This window comes from Cydia strobilella, chromosome 21, assembly GCF_947568885.1.
Source record: "Cydia strobilella chromosome 21, ilCydStro3.1, whole genome shotgun sequence".
Taxonomy (NCBI): domain Eukaryota; kingdom Metazoa; phylum Arthropoda; class Insecta; order Lepidoptera; family Tortricidae; genus Cydia; species Cydia strobilella.
The window spans coordinates 4,367,527-4,383,076 of NC_086061.1; positions in this window are offsets into that span (position 1 = coordinate 4,367,527).

The window sequence follows — 15,550 nt, forward strand, 5'->3', positions numbered from 1 at the left end:
TAGTGGCTTTTTCTAATTACAATTACAGGATATTACTAATTTATTTATAAATATCCAGGTTTACCTGCATTCCTATACCTATAAGGAGATAGTTTAAAGCAATGACAAACCACTACGTATCGAAATAGCTAGGTACATAAAGGTAAACCAAACCAGAGTTCAAAGTCTCTTGATGGCAATGACTTTAGTATGAGTAGCTTTGCTGTATCATTCATTATTACTGGCAATTACTAATTCATTTATAAATATAATACATAATTCCATAGATTTGCTTGCATCCTTTATAAGGCAATTATTTGATATTTGACGCAGTGAATGACAAACCATATATGTATAAAAACAGTTAAGTACAAGAGGGAAAGGGAATTCAACATTAAAGATCCTATGATTGCCGAGTATTGATTATGAGTACTTAGCTTTTCTGGCAACTACCTATGTGGCGTTTGTCGATGTCATCTTTGCTAGGCCCCATGATTAAGAACCTCCCCAGTTCAATATTTTCTCGTTTTACACTTAAATTTCTCTTACACATAACAATTTTCCAGATATAAGTCTCGCTCTCGCGCGATGCACCGAGGTCACTGACCTCACAATACGACGTGACAATATTGACTCGCAGAGAGCGATATCGCAAACAAATATGTGCCCAAATGATAGGATCGGGATGGGTGACCTCGAGAGAGATGTACTTGCTAGATTTGTTTGGACAGAACATTTGATATACCTAATATATAGGAAATCATTACAATACCGGCTTGGAGCTAATGAAAGAAGAGAAAATTTCCGTTAACATGGACATTCCGCCCATTTCGGTGATCAATTTCAGCTAATGTGTAATGCGCCTTAGTCCGTTTTTAGCTATCTTCTCACCAGAAAAAAATAAAGAATCAAAAGCAGATATTCGGTAAAATCGCCGCCATCTTTGACGTTGTGTATTGAAACAAAAGAAGATCGCCCTGAAGGCCTGGGCCTACTTGAAATTTTGTTTGAAATTACGTTAAAGACCTCTTGATATCGCAAACAAACATATTAGGATTGGGATGGTTGACCTCGAGAGAGATGTAAGATTTATTTTGACAGACCACTTATTTTATTCAACGGTTCTGGCTTGTAACCAGAGCACAATTACCTAAGTATATTTTACCGACCTACTTTGGGTCGAAACTGCGGGATGTTAGGACACTTGGGATATGGAGGTCTAGAATTTAGCGATTTGGGTTGGTACTTAAAGCGCATTACTGTTGCGAGTCATTTTATCAATGAGATTGACTGTGGCATCGCCCGTTTTCCGCTGCTGCAACGCTGCGCCAGCGATGCTGATGTAGACGCAATCAAATGCAACCTTTAAAAGACCACAAAGGTTGGATTTTACTTAAAAACCTAACCTATAAGGTGACCCTCAACCTGAATAAATAACCCCGAAAGTTCTGTGCCATTTAAAAAAACACGTTATCTTATTTCTAAACAGCTCTACCTAGCTAAATTTACTATATTTTCCTTTTTTGTGACGAAATTTTCAGCTGAAAAGAACTGAATCTACACCAGTTACCTATACCTAAAATTACGGTAACTAATAAAAACAAACCGGGAACAGCTAAACGATACCGATTTATTCTCAAAGGAAAGTGAAAGAAAGCCGGTGGCCGATACATCATTTTCATCACGCGACGGACTGTACTAACAACAACACATTTAACTAATCATTGGAAAGCCTTAACTCTTTGCAAATAAGGTTTATATATGGTTAATTTTCTATGCCAATGATTGTAAGGAAGCGAGTGAGGTAGAATCTTAACTTTTTTCTTAGCGAGCGTGAGTGGTCGTTAGAAATTCCTACCGGCCAGTGTCAGTTACCGCAGAGGCGTTTATACGCAGTAGGTAATTCGATTAGTGCTTATGTCTGTCATACTGACTCCACTGCAGGCCCTAGCGGCGGGTCCAGGATTTTGGTTTGGGGGGATTTGAATTGCGGGGACGTGATGAAAATCTACACGTACTACTTACTCTACGTTTAGATAGAGGCCCTAAAATTTTTAATGGAGGAGAAAAATTAATCATAGATAAGTAAATGGAATAAAGTGCCACCATATGTTCTCATTACCATGCGGAAATGAGAATTGAGAACATGCCCTATAAAAGTGCTCATCCGAGCATATTTATAGTGACAGAGGGGTACAATGCCACGGGCCCCTACTGGAGGCCCCAGACCAAACCCTTGAGAAAATTCATAATTTAGGAGGGTTCATTTTGATGACTGCCACTAGATACTACTAGAAGACTACTCCAGATAATTATGTGTAAAAACGCCTCTAATCCTAAAATAACAGCAAGCAAATCAGCGTTAAACCGTCTAGCTACAATTACATCAGAGCCGGCGTGTGCCGTCTATTGTGCAATGATTGTTCTACAGTAATGAGCAGATTGCGCTGAGATTGTTCACTTTTTACGTCTATATCGATATGCTTCGTAAACGCACACTGTTATGGAATTAGCGATACGTTTAGGATGATATTATGTTTTTGTTGCGTAATTGGAGATATGAAAATACTGAGTTTATTGTCTCTTTAATGACTGAACACAGAGAGGTCATATTCAACTTGCATTTGTACACTTTTATGAAGTTTTTTAAATAATGTCTTGACGTTGCTACTACTATTCAAGCCCTCCAACCCTTCAAGGAAAAAGCATACTCATACTCCCATCTTAAAGGCCGGCAACGCATCTACAACCCCCCTGGTGTTGTGGGTATCGATCGTTGGCGGTGGTCGCTTAATCATAAGGCGATTCGTCCGCTCGTTTGCCTCCTATATAATACAAAAATATAGATAAAGTTGACGAAATATAAAGTGGGCCGATCTTGTTCGAGAGATCGGCTCACTTTATATTTCGTCATCCTTATATAATTACTCGTATTTTTAAATCGAGGACCAGTCGAGAGAAAGAGGACTACGAAAAACTATCAGGGAAAAAAAACCATTTAAAAATTGGGAATGAGAAATCAATCCCTCCGAAAAGTACGCTGGGTAACGCTTTAACGGGCAAGACTGAAAAAAAATCCTCAATTCAAGCCTCATCGGCAAGTCCTAAAAATTCTGTAAGAACAAGAAAAAATACAAAAAGATGATGCTATAGGCTGGTCTATTTTGAGACCTTTGCCGGATAAAGGGATACTTAATATTTTTTATCATGTTTTCCAGGTCTCACCACATCTTAGTACCGTGGCTTCATCGGGAAGGGATGCTTTATCAATATTTTGGTGCCACAAGCGACAATAGCGATAGACTATTGTTATAAAGGATTTAGCTAGCCCGTATTTAGTAAACTGTGGCCCGAACGTCCCGTCCTACTATTTTTTCCGTCGGTGGCCATGTTTGTAAACGGTTGTTCGTGAATGAATTTCGAATGGTTTCCGCAAAACGGCGGGAGCGTGGTACGCGAGGGTCATTGATTTTTATTAGGTACAATAATAGTATAATATCTGGGAGACATATAAAAACTAAAATGCGCATTTTCCCAGAGATAGTACCTAATTAGATCGATTTTTCACCCCCGAAAACCCCCCACATAGCAAATTTCATCGAAATCGTTAGTCGTTTCCGAGATCCCCGAAATATATAAATTAAATATATGTATATATATATAGGTATACAAGAATTGTTCGTTTAAAGGCATAAGATTAATTATAATAATTAGCTATACAGTATGGCAGTAAAGTAAGAAATAAACCAGACCAAATGAAATTGCCGGCCGAGGCGAAGCCGAGGTCGATAAAAATGTGATCTGGGGCTTTCTTAGTTACTGACCCAGAATCGAAAGTTAACACTTTCGGCACAGAGAACAGCAAACAATAAGTAATTATAAAGCTCTCCAGAAGCGCTCAGGTGCGTGGAGTCGCTACTCCCCAACGGCTCGCCACAAGCTGACCTGTTTCCTGATAGCGCTGGTGAAGCCAGTTAGCGATGGGGTTGTCACATACCTATAGTGTTTATACGGCCTTATTTAAGGTTATCACTCTTAAGGCCTATTTATTCTTTATTTCTGAGTAATCTAACCTAACCCAATCCATGAAATATAATTAAACATAATGTCCGATAAAGATAAATCCCAATTTCAGTCATGAGCCAACCTTGATCGGTATCAATAATAAGATTAATAAGTAAATAAGTACATAAGATACGGCACAGTAGATAAAGTGAGAGAAGCTATACATTTGAAGGACTTTATCACAACGACTCAAGGTTCGATTTCTATTGGCATCAGATATAACTAGGTGTGCGTACGTACTCTGACGGCACAAAGAGGATTGATAAGATTTTAGTATTATTTGTCCAAAACGAGCATCTTGGTATTTAATATATTTATTTCTGAATAGGTTAGTGTAGGTACTATGAGCAGTCAAATCAGCTTCTCTTTATGAACCTATTTGTGTCAAATCTCAGCTTCATTGCTTCAGGCGAGACCGAGGCACGTCTCCACCGACCGAGCTGCTTCACGCGGCAATATCCTCGCGAGGCGGCTCATTTTCCCGCCTATTTAAGTTATTGTCGTCTGTCATCTTGAAATAAGAGTTAAAAAGTGTTTATATTTGTATGGGATAGGATGATTTAACATTATGTTAATATGGACTCTCCCGGACAACCCCGGAAAGATTTTTTTTTCTAATTTAGCACATTATGAATAAATGTTATATAGATTATTAAAACTCCTTGACATGTGCATCCTGCCCATCCTAACTTACGGTGCACAAACTTGGTCATTAACTGAGGCCCTAAAATCGAAACTCAAGGTTTGCCAGCGAGCTATGGAGCGTAGTATATTAGGTGTTCGTAGAACTGATCGAATCAGAAACACGGAACTACGCTCCAGAACTAGAGTTGCAGATGTAGGCGTCAAGACCGCTAAGCTTAAGTGGGACTGGGCGGGACATGTCTGTCGCATGCACCCGGAAAGATGGGCCAAAATGGTTACTGAGTGGGACCCACGGAGCACCATAGACGGTGCAGGCCGGGGTTCAGGCAGACCAAAAAGGAGATGGCGGGACGACTTGGACGCATTCTACCCCAACTGGTGGGAAAATGGCGATGACAGGGTCGAGTGGAGAAAACGAGGGGAGGCCTTTGCCCAGCAGTGGGACACCAAAATAGGCTAATAAAAAAAAAAAAAAAAGATTATTAAATGAAGATATACACTGTTACTTTTAAAATAAGAATTAAAACTATGTGACACTTAAAAGTTTTTGGGTAAAATATGATGTATTTTTTAAAAGTTTGGTCATTTAAATGAAAACGTCAAGTTGTTAACAAATATAAACCGTGATTACCTTTTGTATTATTTGTGAGCTCAAAGCTGACAAATAATACAAAAGGTAATCACGGTCTATATCCCGGTCAATATAAGTCTAGTAGTAGTAATCACTTTATTGTATACAACACAGGTTTACAAAAATAAATTATAGTAATGGAAGTACAAAGGCGAACTTATCCCTATAAGGGATCTCTTCCAGCTAACCTTCGAGTAGATGAGTGGAAAACTATAGCCAGGTCAGATAGACAAACTTACAGGATGTACAAATTGATATTTAAAAAAAGAAATAACACTAAAGATTAAAATACATAAAATACATACTAGCATACATACATACATACAATACTAAATATATATTATAATATATATAAATATCACAAGTGTAAGAAAATAAAAATAAAGGTTAGTACTTAACCAGATCACGCTGATTGGAAAGCCTAGTGAAACTAACCGTGAATCATTCAAAACTCTAATTGTTAACAAATGTATGGCAAATGGTAAAATGCGCAATTAATCATGAAGTACCTGATTATTTTAATATTAGTCCTATTAAATTATCTGTATTATGCATTTATGACGTTGATTCGTATTATTTCATTGTCATTATTACATTGAATTTCATAGAGGAAAGAGTAAACCATACTGTTTAATGATATTCATGATACTCAAGTTGCGAATAAAACACAATTCTTTAATAACTAGCCGAATTTACTTTCTTAGGTAGAATTTGAAATATCACATTACTCAGTTTTAGGTAAAATTAAAAACTTTAATTTTGTCTAGTTTTCCTTTTTTGAAGTCGGTTTAATTCTCTCGAGCACAAAACCAAAATATTAAAGAATTATCCGATTGTTATATGTAAGTAAGTATATACTTAGCCTAAGATATTTTTTTAATACTCCTTTCTCAATGAATATGTTAAAGTTTATGCAGAGCCTAAGTGAGAACATGTATCATTCAGAAATCACTAATATCAGTAATATCTTAATTGACGTTATCTTTTCTGGTTTTTCACAAGAAAAAAATTATATACCAGACAAATGTATATCTTATCTACGCGATATCGAATGTCAATTAATGTCATGGCGAGAGATTATTATTTATTAAAAACATCTGAGTAATTGTGAGCAAACATTATTCCTTCACTATTGAGAATAATGTATTATACCAACATACAATAATACATACTATATACATATACATACATACCAACGATTTCATACATGTGTCTCATTAAAGCGCTTACCCGATTGCATGGTAGGTATGCTTCAACGTATACGTAACGCAACATACGACAAAGCTACAGGACCATATAAACAAATATACACGGAAGTGTTGTCTCCGAAATTCGCAAAGCAAAGAGGGTACACAAACCGGAGGTCGCGCAAGTCGCAAACCATATCGAGTCACTTTTGAACGCAAACCATATCGAGTCACTTTTGAAACCTAAACCTCATAAGGCATTAGTTCTCCAATCTCCATACACACTTGGTATTTTCAGTTCTAGTAAATAGAGTTAGACCAAGATAAGTTTGCAACGATTTTGATAGCACACGCAGTGCAAATGTTATTTTAAACGTCAAACTTCTACGAAATTATGACGTATAAACAACACTTACACTGCGTATGCTATCAAAATCATTGCAGACTTTTCTTGGTCTAACTCTAAGACCATCCTTGTCACAAAATCCCGAATTGTAATGAAAATCCTCCACCATGAAAACATGACGTCTCAAATCTTTTTTTTTTCAGATTGTTTACTGGCTCAATCATTCAAAAACTGCAGAATAACCGAGCTCTACTCCGACCGAAAGTCCTTATTACGACCCCCAGTGTTGGCCGTAATTGTTAATTTTAATTAACCATTGATCAATTTTATTAACCATTAGTTCCGCCATTAACCAATTGCATTAAAGTTAATTCGGATTAAAGTTAATTCGGATTAAATTTTTGAGACGTTAATGGCCATTGAAGTTAATTCGGATTAACTTTAATTCGGATTAACTTCAATGGCCATTAAAGTTTCAAAAAATTAATTAGAATTACTCTCAATTGCATTAACGTCATAAAAATTACATTCGTGATATTTTAAAATGAGACAGCAAAATGACCCTGACTGAACCCTGGCAGTAGTAGCAGTACCTACCTACTACCTAGTAGAATTCTGGTTTGGTGCAACACAGACATACGCGGTTTTGGTCATTTAAATCGTCTTGATGAGCACTTCGGAGAGCCGTACCCATGATAGAGCTGATGCTGAACCCTGGCAGTACCTAATGGATCTAAGGTTTGGTGCAACATAGGCACACGCTGTTTTAGTCATCCGACTCGTCTTGATGAGCACTTCGGAGAGCCATACTCATGATAGAGCTGATGCTGAACCCTGGCAGTACCTAATGGATCTAAGGTTTGGTGCAACATAGGCACACGCTGTTTTAGTCATCCGACTCGTCTTGATGAGCACTTAGGAGAGCAGTACCCATGATAGAGCTGATGCTGAACCCTGGCAGTACCTAGTGGATCTAAGGTTTGGTGTAACATAGGCACACGCTGTTTTAGTCACCCGACTCGTCTTGATGAGCACTTAGGAGAGCAGTACCCATAATGGAGCTGATGCTGAACCCTGGCAGTACCTAGCGGAACTAAGGTTTGGTGCAACATAGGCACACGCTGTTTTAGTCACCCGACTCGTCTTGATGAGCACTTAGGAGAGCAGTACCCATGATAGAGCTGATGCTGAACCCTGGCAGTACCTAGTGGATCTAAGGTTTGGTGCAACATAGGCACACGCTGTTTTAGTCACCCGACTCGTCTTGATGAGCACTTAGGAGAGCAGTACCCATGATAGAGCTGATGCTGAACCCTGGCACTACCTAGTGGATCTAAGGTTTGGTGCAACATAGGCACACGCTGTTTTAGTCACCCGACTCGTCTTGATGAGCACTTAGGAGAGCGGTACCCATGATAGAGCTGATGCTGAACCCTGGCAGTACCTAGTGGATCTAAGGTTTGGTGCAACATTGGCACGCACTGTTCAGGTCGTCCAACACGTCTTGATGAGCACTTAGGAGAGCAGTACCCATGATAGAGCTGATGCTGAACCCTGGCACTACCTAGTGGATCTAAGGTTTGGTGCAACATAGGCACACGCTGTTTTAGTCACCCGACTCGTCTTGATGAGCACTTAGGAGAGCAGTACCCATAATGGAGCTGATGCTGAACCCTGGCAGTACCTAGCGGAACTAAGGTTTGGTGCAACATAGGCACACGCTGTTTTAGTCATCCGACTCGTCTTGATGAGCACTTAGGAGAGCGGTACCCATGATAGAGCTGATGCTGAACCCTGGCAATACCCAGTGGATCTAAGGTTTGGTGCAATATAGGCACGCGCTGTTTTGGGCATCCGACTCGTCTTGATGAGCACTTAGGAGCGCAATATTTGAATATTATCTTGAGATACATAACTCATAAGATAGATAACATATACTTATGGCAGTAAGCAGTAGGTCTAGGTACTTACTAGGACTCAGGTATGGTCCAATCTATTCACTATCTATTATTAAGTTGATGGGAATAGTAACAAAAGTGCTGCCGAATCAATGTTTTGTAAATTTTTGTATTATTCAACACTTTCAGCGCCAAGCGCCCCATTTCAATAACAAAATGAACCCGACTATCGGGTTCTTGGCACTGAAAGTGTTAACTGATCATGATTACCAATGTCATGGTCATGCAATATTATGTAAGATATGAAAGAATATGTTTGTATTTATGAACTGAATCGGAATCCTTACAGGGATAAATTAAAATAACATATTTATTTATCATTATTTATTTATTTAAGAAAATATATTACAAATTATATACCACTAATTATTTTATCAATTATAAAAATTAAGTCTTATTTTATACATAATGATACAGATGTAGTGCATAATTGTTTACCATCGTATTTTCGCGGAAACGCACGAACGTGTCTTGCTATTTCAGTCAGTCTCAGTACAAAAATACTGAGGTTGACAGAAGTAGCATGACAAATACGAACGTTTCCGTGAAAATACGACGACAAACACTTATGCACTACATCTGTATCATTATGTATAAAATAAGACTTAATTTTTATAATTGTTAAAATAACTAGTGGTATATAATTTGTAATACATTTAAAAAAAAAAAAAAAAAATGATAAATAAATATGTTATTTTAATTTATCCCTGTAAGGATTCCGATTCAGTTCATAAATACAAACATATTCTTTCATATCTTACATAATATTGCATGACCATGACATTGGTAATCATGATCAGTTAACACTTTCAGTGCCAAGAACCCGATAGTCGGGTTCATTTTGTTATTGAAATGGGTCGCTTGGCGCTGAAAGTGTTGAATAATACAAAAATTTACAAAACATTGATCAGGCAGCACTTTTGTTACTATTCCCATCAACTTAATAAAAAAAGATGAACCAAAACAGCGCGTGAATAGATTGGACCATACCTGAGTCCTAGTAAGTACCTCTAGGTACTTACTAGGACCTACTGCTTACTGCCATAAGTATATGTCATCTATCTTATGAGTATCTCAAGATAATATTCAAATATTGCGCTCCCAAGTGCTCATTAGAACGAGTGAGATGACCATAACAGCGTGTGCCTATGTTGTACCAAACCTTAGTTCCACTATGTACTGCCAGGGTTCAGCATCAGCTCTATCATGGGTACTGCTCTCCTAAGTGCTCATTAGAACGAGTGAGATGACCATAACAGCGTGTGCCTATGTTGTACCAAACCTTAGTTCCACTATGTACTGCCAGGGTTCAGCATCAGCTCTATCATGGGTACCGCTCTCCTAAGTGCTCATCAAGACGAGTCAGATGACCAAAACAGCGCGTGCCTATGTTGCACCAAACCTTAGATCCACTAGGTACTGCCAGGGTTCAGCATCAGCTCTATCGTGGGTACCGCTCTCCTAAGTGCTCATCAAGACGAGTCTGGTGACTAAAACAGCGGGTGCCTATGTTGCACCAAACCTTAGACCCACTAGGTACTGCCAGGGTTCAGCATCAGCTCTATCATGGGTACTGCTCTCCTAAGTGCTCATCAAGACGTGTCGGACGACCTGAACAGTGCGTGCCAATGTTGCACCAAACCTTAGATCCACTAGGTACTGCCAGGGTTCAGCATCAGCTCTACCATGGGTACTGCTCTCCTAAGTGCTCATCAAGACGAGTCGGATGCCCAAAACAGCGCGTGCCTATATTGCACCAAACCTTAGATCCACTGGGTATTGCCAGGGTTCAGCATCAGCTCTATCATGGGTACTGCTCTCCTAAGTGCTCATTAGAACGAGTGAGATGACCATAACAGCGTGTGCCTATGTTGCACCAAACCTTAGATCCACTAGGTACTGCCAGGGTGCAGCATCAGCTCTATCATGGGTACCGCTCTCCTAAGTGCTCATCAAGACGAGTCAGATGACCAAAACAGCGCGTGCCTATGTTGCACCAAACCTTAGATCCACTAGGTACTGCCAGGGTGCAGCATCAGCTCTATCATAGGTACTGCTCTCCTAAGTTCTCATCAAGACGAGTCGGACGACCTAAACAGCGCGTGCCTATGTTGCACCAAACCTTAGATCCACTAGGTACTGCCAGGGTTCAGCATCAGCTCTATCATGGGTACCGCTCTACTAAGTGCTCATCAAGACGAGTCGGGTGACTAAAACAGCGTGTGCCTATGTTGCACCAAACCTTAGATCCACTAGGTACTGCCAGGGTGCAGCATCAGCTCTATCATAGGTACTGCTCTCCTAAGTTCTCATCAAGACGAGTCGGACGACCTAAACAGCGCGTGCCTATGTTGCACCAAACCTTAGATCCACTAGGTACTGCCAGGGTTCAGCATCAGCTCTATCATGGGTACCGCTCTACTAAGTGCTCATCAAGACGAGTCGGGTGACTAAAACAGCGTGTGCCTATGTTGCACCAAACCTTAGATCCACTAGGTACTGCCAGGGTTCAGCATCAGCTCTATCATGGGTACTGCTCTCCTAAGTGCTCATCAAGACGAGTCGGATGACTAAAACAGCGTGTGCCTATATTGCACCAAACCTTAGACCCACTAGGTACTGCCAGGGTTCAGCATCAGCTCTATCATGGGTACTGCTCTTCTAAGTGCTCATCAAGACGAGTCGGATGACCTAAACAGCGCGTGCCTATGTTGCACCAAACCTTAGATCCACTAGGTACTGCCAGGGTGCAGCATCAGCTCTATCATGGGTACCGCTCTCCTAAGTGCTCATCAAGACGAGTCAGATGACCAAAACAGCGCGTGCCTATGTTGCACCAAACCTTAGATCCACTAGGTACTGCCAGGGTTCAGCATCAGCTCTATCGTGGGTAGCGCTCTCCTAAGTGCTCATCAAGACGAGTCAGATGACCAAAACAGCGCGTGCCTATGTTGCACCAAACCTTAGATCCACTAGGTACTGCCAGGGTGCAGCATCAGCTCTATCATGGGTACTGCTCTCCTAAGTGCTCATCAAGACGAGTCGGACGACCTAAACAGCGCGTGCCTATGTTGCACCAAACCTTAGATCCACTAGGTACTGCCAGGGTTCAGCATCAGCTCTATCATGGGTACCGCTCTACTAAGTGCTCATCAAGACGAGTCGGGTGACTAAAACAGCGTGTGCCTATGTTGCACCAAACCTTAGATCCACTAGGTACTGCCAGGGTTCAGCATCAGCTCTATCATGGGTACTGCTCTCCTAAGTGCTCATCAAGACGAGTCGGATGACTAAAACAGCGTGTGCCTATGTTGCACCAAACCTTAGACCCACTAGGTACTGCCAGGGTTCAGCATCAGCTCTATCATGGGTACTGCTCTTCTAAGTGCTCATCAAGACGAGTCGGATGACCTAAACAGCGCGTGCCTATGTTGCACCAAACCTTAGATCCACTAGGTACTGCCAGGGTGCAGCATCAGCTCTATCATGGGTACCGCTCTCCTAAGTGCTCATCAAGACGAGTCAGATGACCAAAACAGCGCGTGCCTATGTTGCACCAAACCTTAGATCCACTAGGTACTGCCAGGGTTCAGCATCAGCTCTATCGTGGGTACCGCTCTCCTAAGTGCTCATCAAGACGAGTCGGGTGACTAAAACAGCGGGTGCCTATGTTGCACCAAACCTTAGATCCACTAGGTACTGCCAGGGTTCAGCATCAGCTCTATCATGGGTACTGCTCTCCTAAGTGCTCATCAAGACGAGTCGGACGACCTAAACAGCGCGTGCCTATGTTGCACCAAACCTTAGATCCACTAGGTACTGCCAGGGTTCAGCATCAGCTCTATCATGGGTACCGCTCTACTAAGTGCTCATCAAGACGAGTCGGGTGACTAAAACAGCGTGTGCCTATGTTGCACCAAACCTTAGATCCACTAGGTACTGCCAGGGTTCAGCATCAGCTCTATCATGGGTACTGCTCTCCTAAGTGCTCATCAAGACGAGTCGGATGACTAAAACAGCGTGTGCCTATATTGCACCAAACCTTAGACCCACTAGGTACTGCCAGGGTTCAGCATCAGCTCTATCATGGGTACTGCTCTTCTAAGTGCTCATCAAGACGAGTCGGATGACCTAAACAGCGCGTGCCTATGTTGCACCAAACCTTAGATCCACTAGGTACTGCCAGGGTGCAGCATCAGCTCTATCATGGGTACCGCTCTCCTAAGTGCTCATCAAGACGAGTCAGATGACCAAAACAGCGCGTGCCTATGTTGCACCAAACCTTAGATCCACTAGGTACTGCCAGGGTTCAGCATCAGCTCTATCGTGGGTAGCGCTCTCCTAAGTGCTCATCAAGACGAGTCAGATGACCAAAACAGCGCGTGCCTATGTTGCACCAAACCTTAGATCCACTAGGTACTGCCAGGGTGCAGCATCAGCTCTATCATGGGTACTGCTCTCCTAAGTGCTCATCAAGACGAGTCGGACGACCTAAACAGCGCGTGCCTATGTTGCACCAAACCTTAGATCCACTAGGTACTGCCAGGGTTCAGCATCAGCTCTATCATGGGTACCGCTCTACTAAGTGCTCATCAAGACAAGTCGGGTGACTAAAACAGCGTGTGCCTATGTTGCACCAAACCTTAGATCCACTAGGTACTGCCAGGGTTCAGCATCAGCTCTATCATGGGTACTGCTCTCCTAAGTGCTCATCAAGACGAGTCGGATGACTAAAACAGCGTGTGCCTATGTTGCACCAAACCTTAGACCCACTAGGTACTGCCAGGGTTCAGCATCAGCTCTATCATGGGTACTGCTCTTCTAAGTGCTCATCAAGACGAGTCGGATGACCTAAACAGCGCGTGCCTATGTTGCACCAAACCTTAGATCCACTAGGTACTGCCAGGGTGCAGCATCAGCTCTATCATGGGTACCGCTCTCCTAAGTGCTCATCAAGACGAGTCAGATGACCAAAACAGCGCGTGCCTATGTTGCACCAAACCTTAGATCCACTAGGTACTGCCAGGGTTCAGCATCAGCTCTATCGTGGGTACCGCTCTCCTAAGTGCTCATCAAGACGAGTCGGGTGACTAAAACAGCGGGTGCCTATGTTGCACCAAACCTTAGATCCACTAGGTACTGCCAGGGTTCAGCATCAGCTCTATCATGGGTACTGCTCTCCTAAGTGCTCATCAAGACGAGTCGGACGACCTAAACAGCGCGTGCCTATGTTGCACCAAACCTTAGATCCACTAGGTACTGCCAGGGTTCAGCATCAGCTCTATCATGGGTACCGCTCTACTAAGTGCTCATCAAGACGAGTCGGGTGACTAAAACAGCGTGTGCCTATGTTGCACCAAACCTTAGATCCACTAGGTACTGCCAGGGTTCAGCATCAGCTCTATCATGGGTACGGCTCTCCGAAGTGCTCATCAAGACGATTTAAATGACCAAAACCGCGTATGTCTGTGTTGCACCAAACCAGAATTCTACTAGGTAGTAGGTAGGTACTGCTACTACTGCCAGGGTTCAGTCAGGGTCATTTTGCTGTCTCATTTTAAAATATCACGAATGTAATTTTATTAGACGTTAATGCAATTGAGAGTAATTCTAATTAATTTTTTGAAACTTTAATGGCCATTGAAGTTAATCCGAATTAAAGTTAATCCGAATTAACTTCAATGGCCATTAACGTCTCAAAAATTTAATCCGAATTAACTTTAATCCGAATTAAATGGCTAATGGTTAATGGCCATTAACCTTTTTAATTGTTAATTTTTAATGGTTAATGGCATTAGCGTTCGGCCAACACTGACGACCCCTATATCAAGGTGATGTGTATACTAACGCCATCTGTTGAGTTGTAGTTTTCAACCATACTTTTATATCCGTTTGCCTACTAGTAACCTGCTACCTACACAGTTAAAGCCTGACCAGGAATATATGATCACGCGCCATGTTGCGGAATTTCACTGGAACTAATTTTTTCATACTATACTGAACTGTCACCCTATACATGAGAATGAACAGCGCCCTCTTGACAATGATCATATATTACTGGTCAGGCTTTACATCCCTAATCTGAACAACTAAAAAGTTAGATAACAACGAATGTTCCTAATTATTCTACTTGCTATTAATTATTGAGAAAAAAAGACAACAGTCGCGTTTAGGATTTGCTTCTTTATTATGAAATCGAGAAAAAATCTAAATCAAAGCCAGACCTTCAAAAACAACATAATTTTAATCTGCATTCCCTTACCTCTATTTAAATCCATAGCGGAAGCCAAACACGCCTTATCGGGTCAATTGAGGAAAAACAACCAATGCCGGTGTATTTTCGTCTATTGTAAAAAAATCTCTCAAAAACCAATTTAAAATGGCCTTTAGATCCATAGCAAATATGCGTAATCATAAATCAGACTTACATTGGAAAGTCCGTTATGCAATGGATATAGCAAAGCTGACGTGTTGACAGATGCGCCTGAGCAAGATGCGTTTAGAACCAAAATGACATAAGTGCCTTCATACTCGGTGGGACTTGTGACGTTCTGTTTGTAATAGTAAGACGTTTAACCGATATCAGAGGTCACTGGAGATGTAGGAACGATAATGTATTGATTTTTGAAATGTTTGGGATTTTTAGTAGGTCCGTATAGCTAAGTAGGTTGTATATGATATTAACCCGAAACATTTAATCCGATTTGCTCCAATAATTAACTTGATTTGTATAATGTTA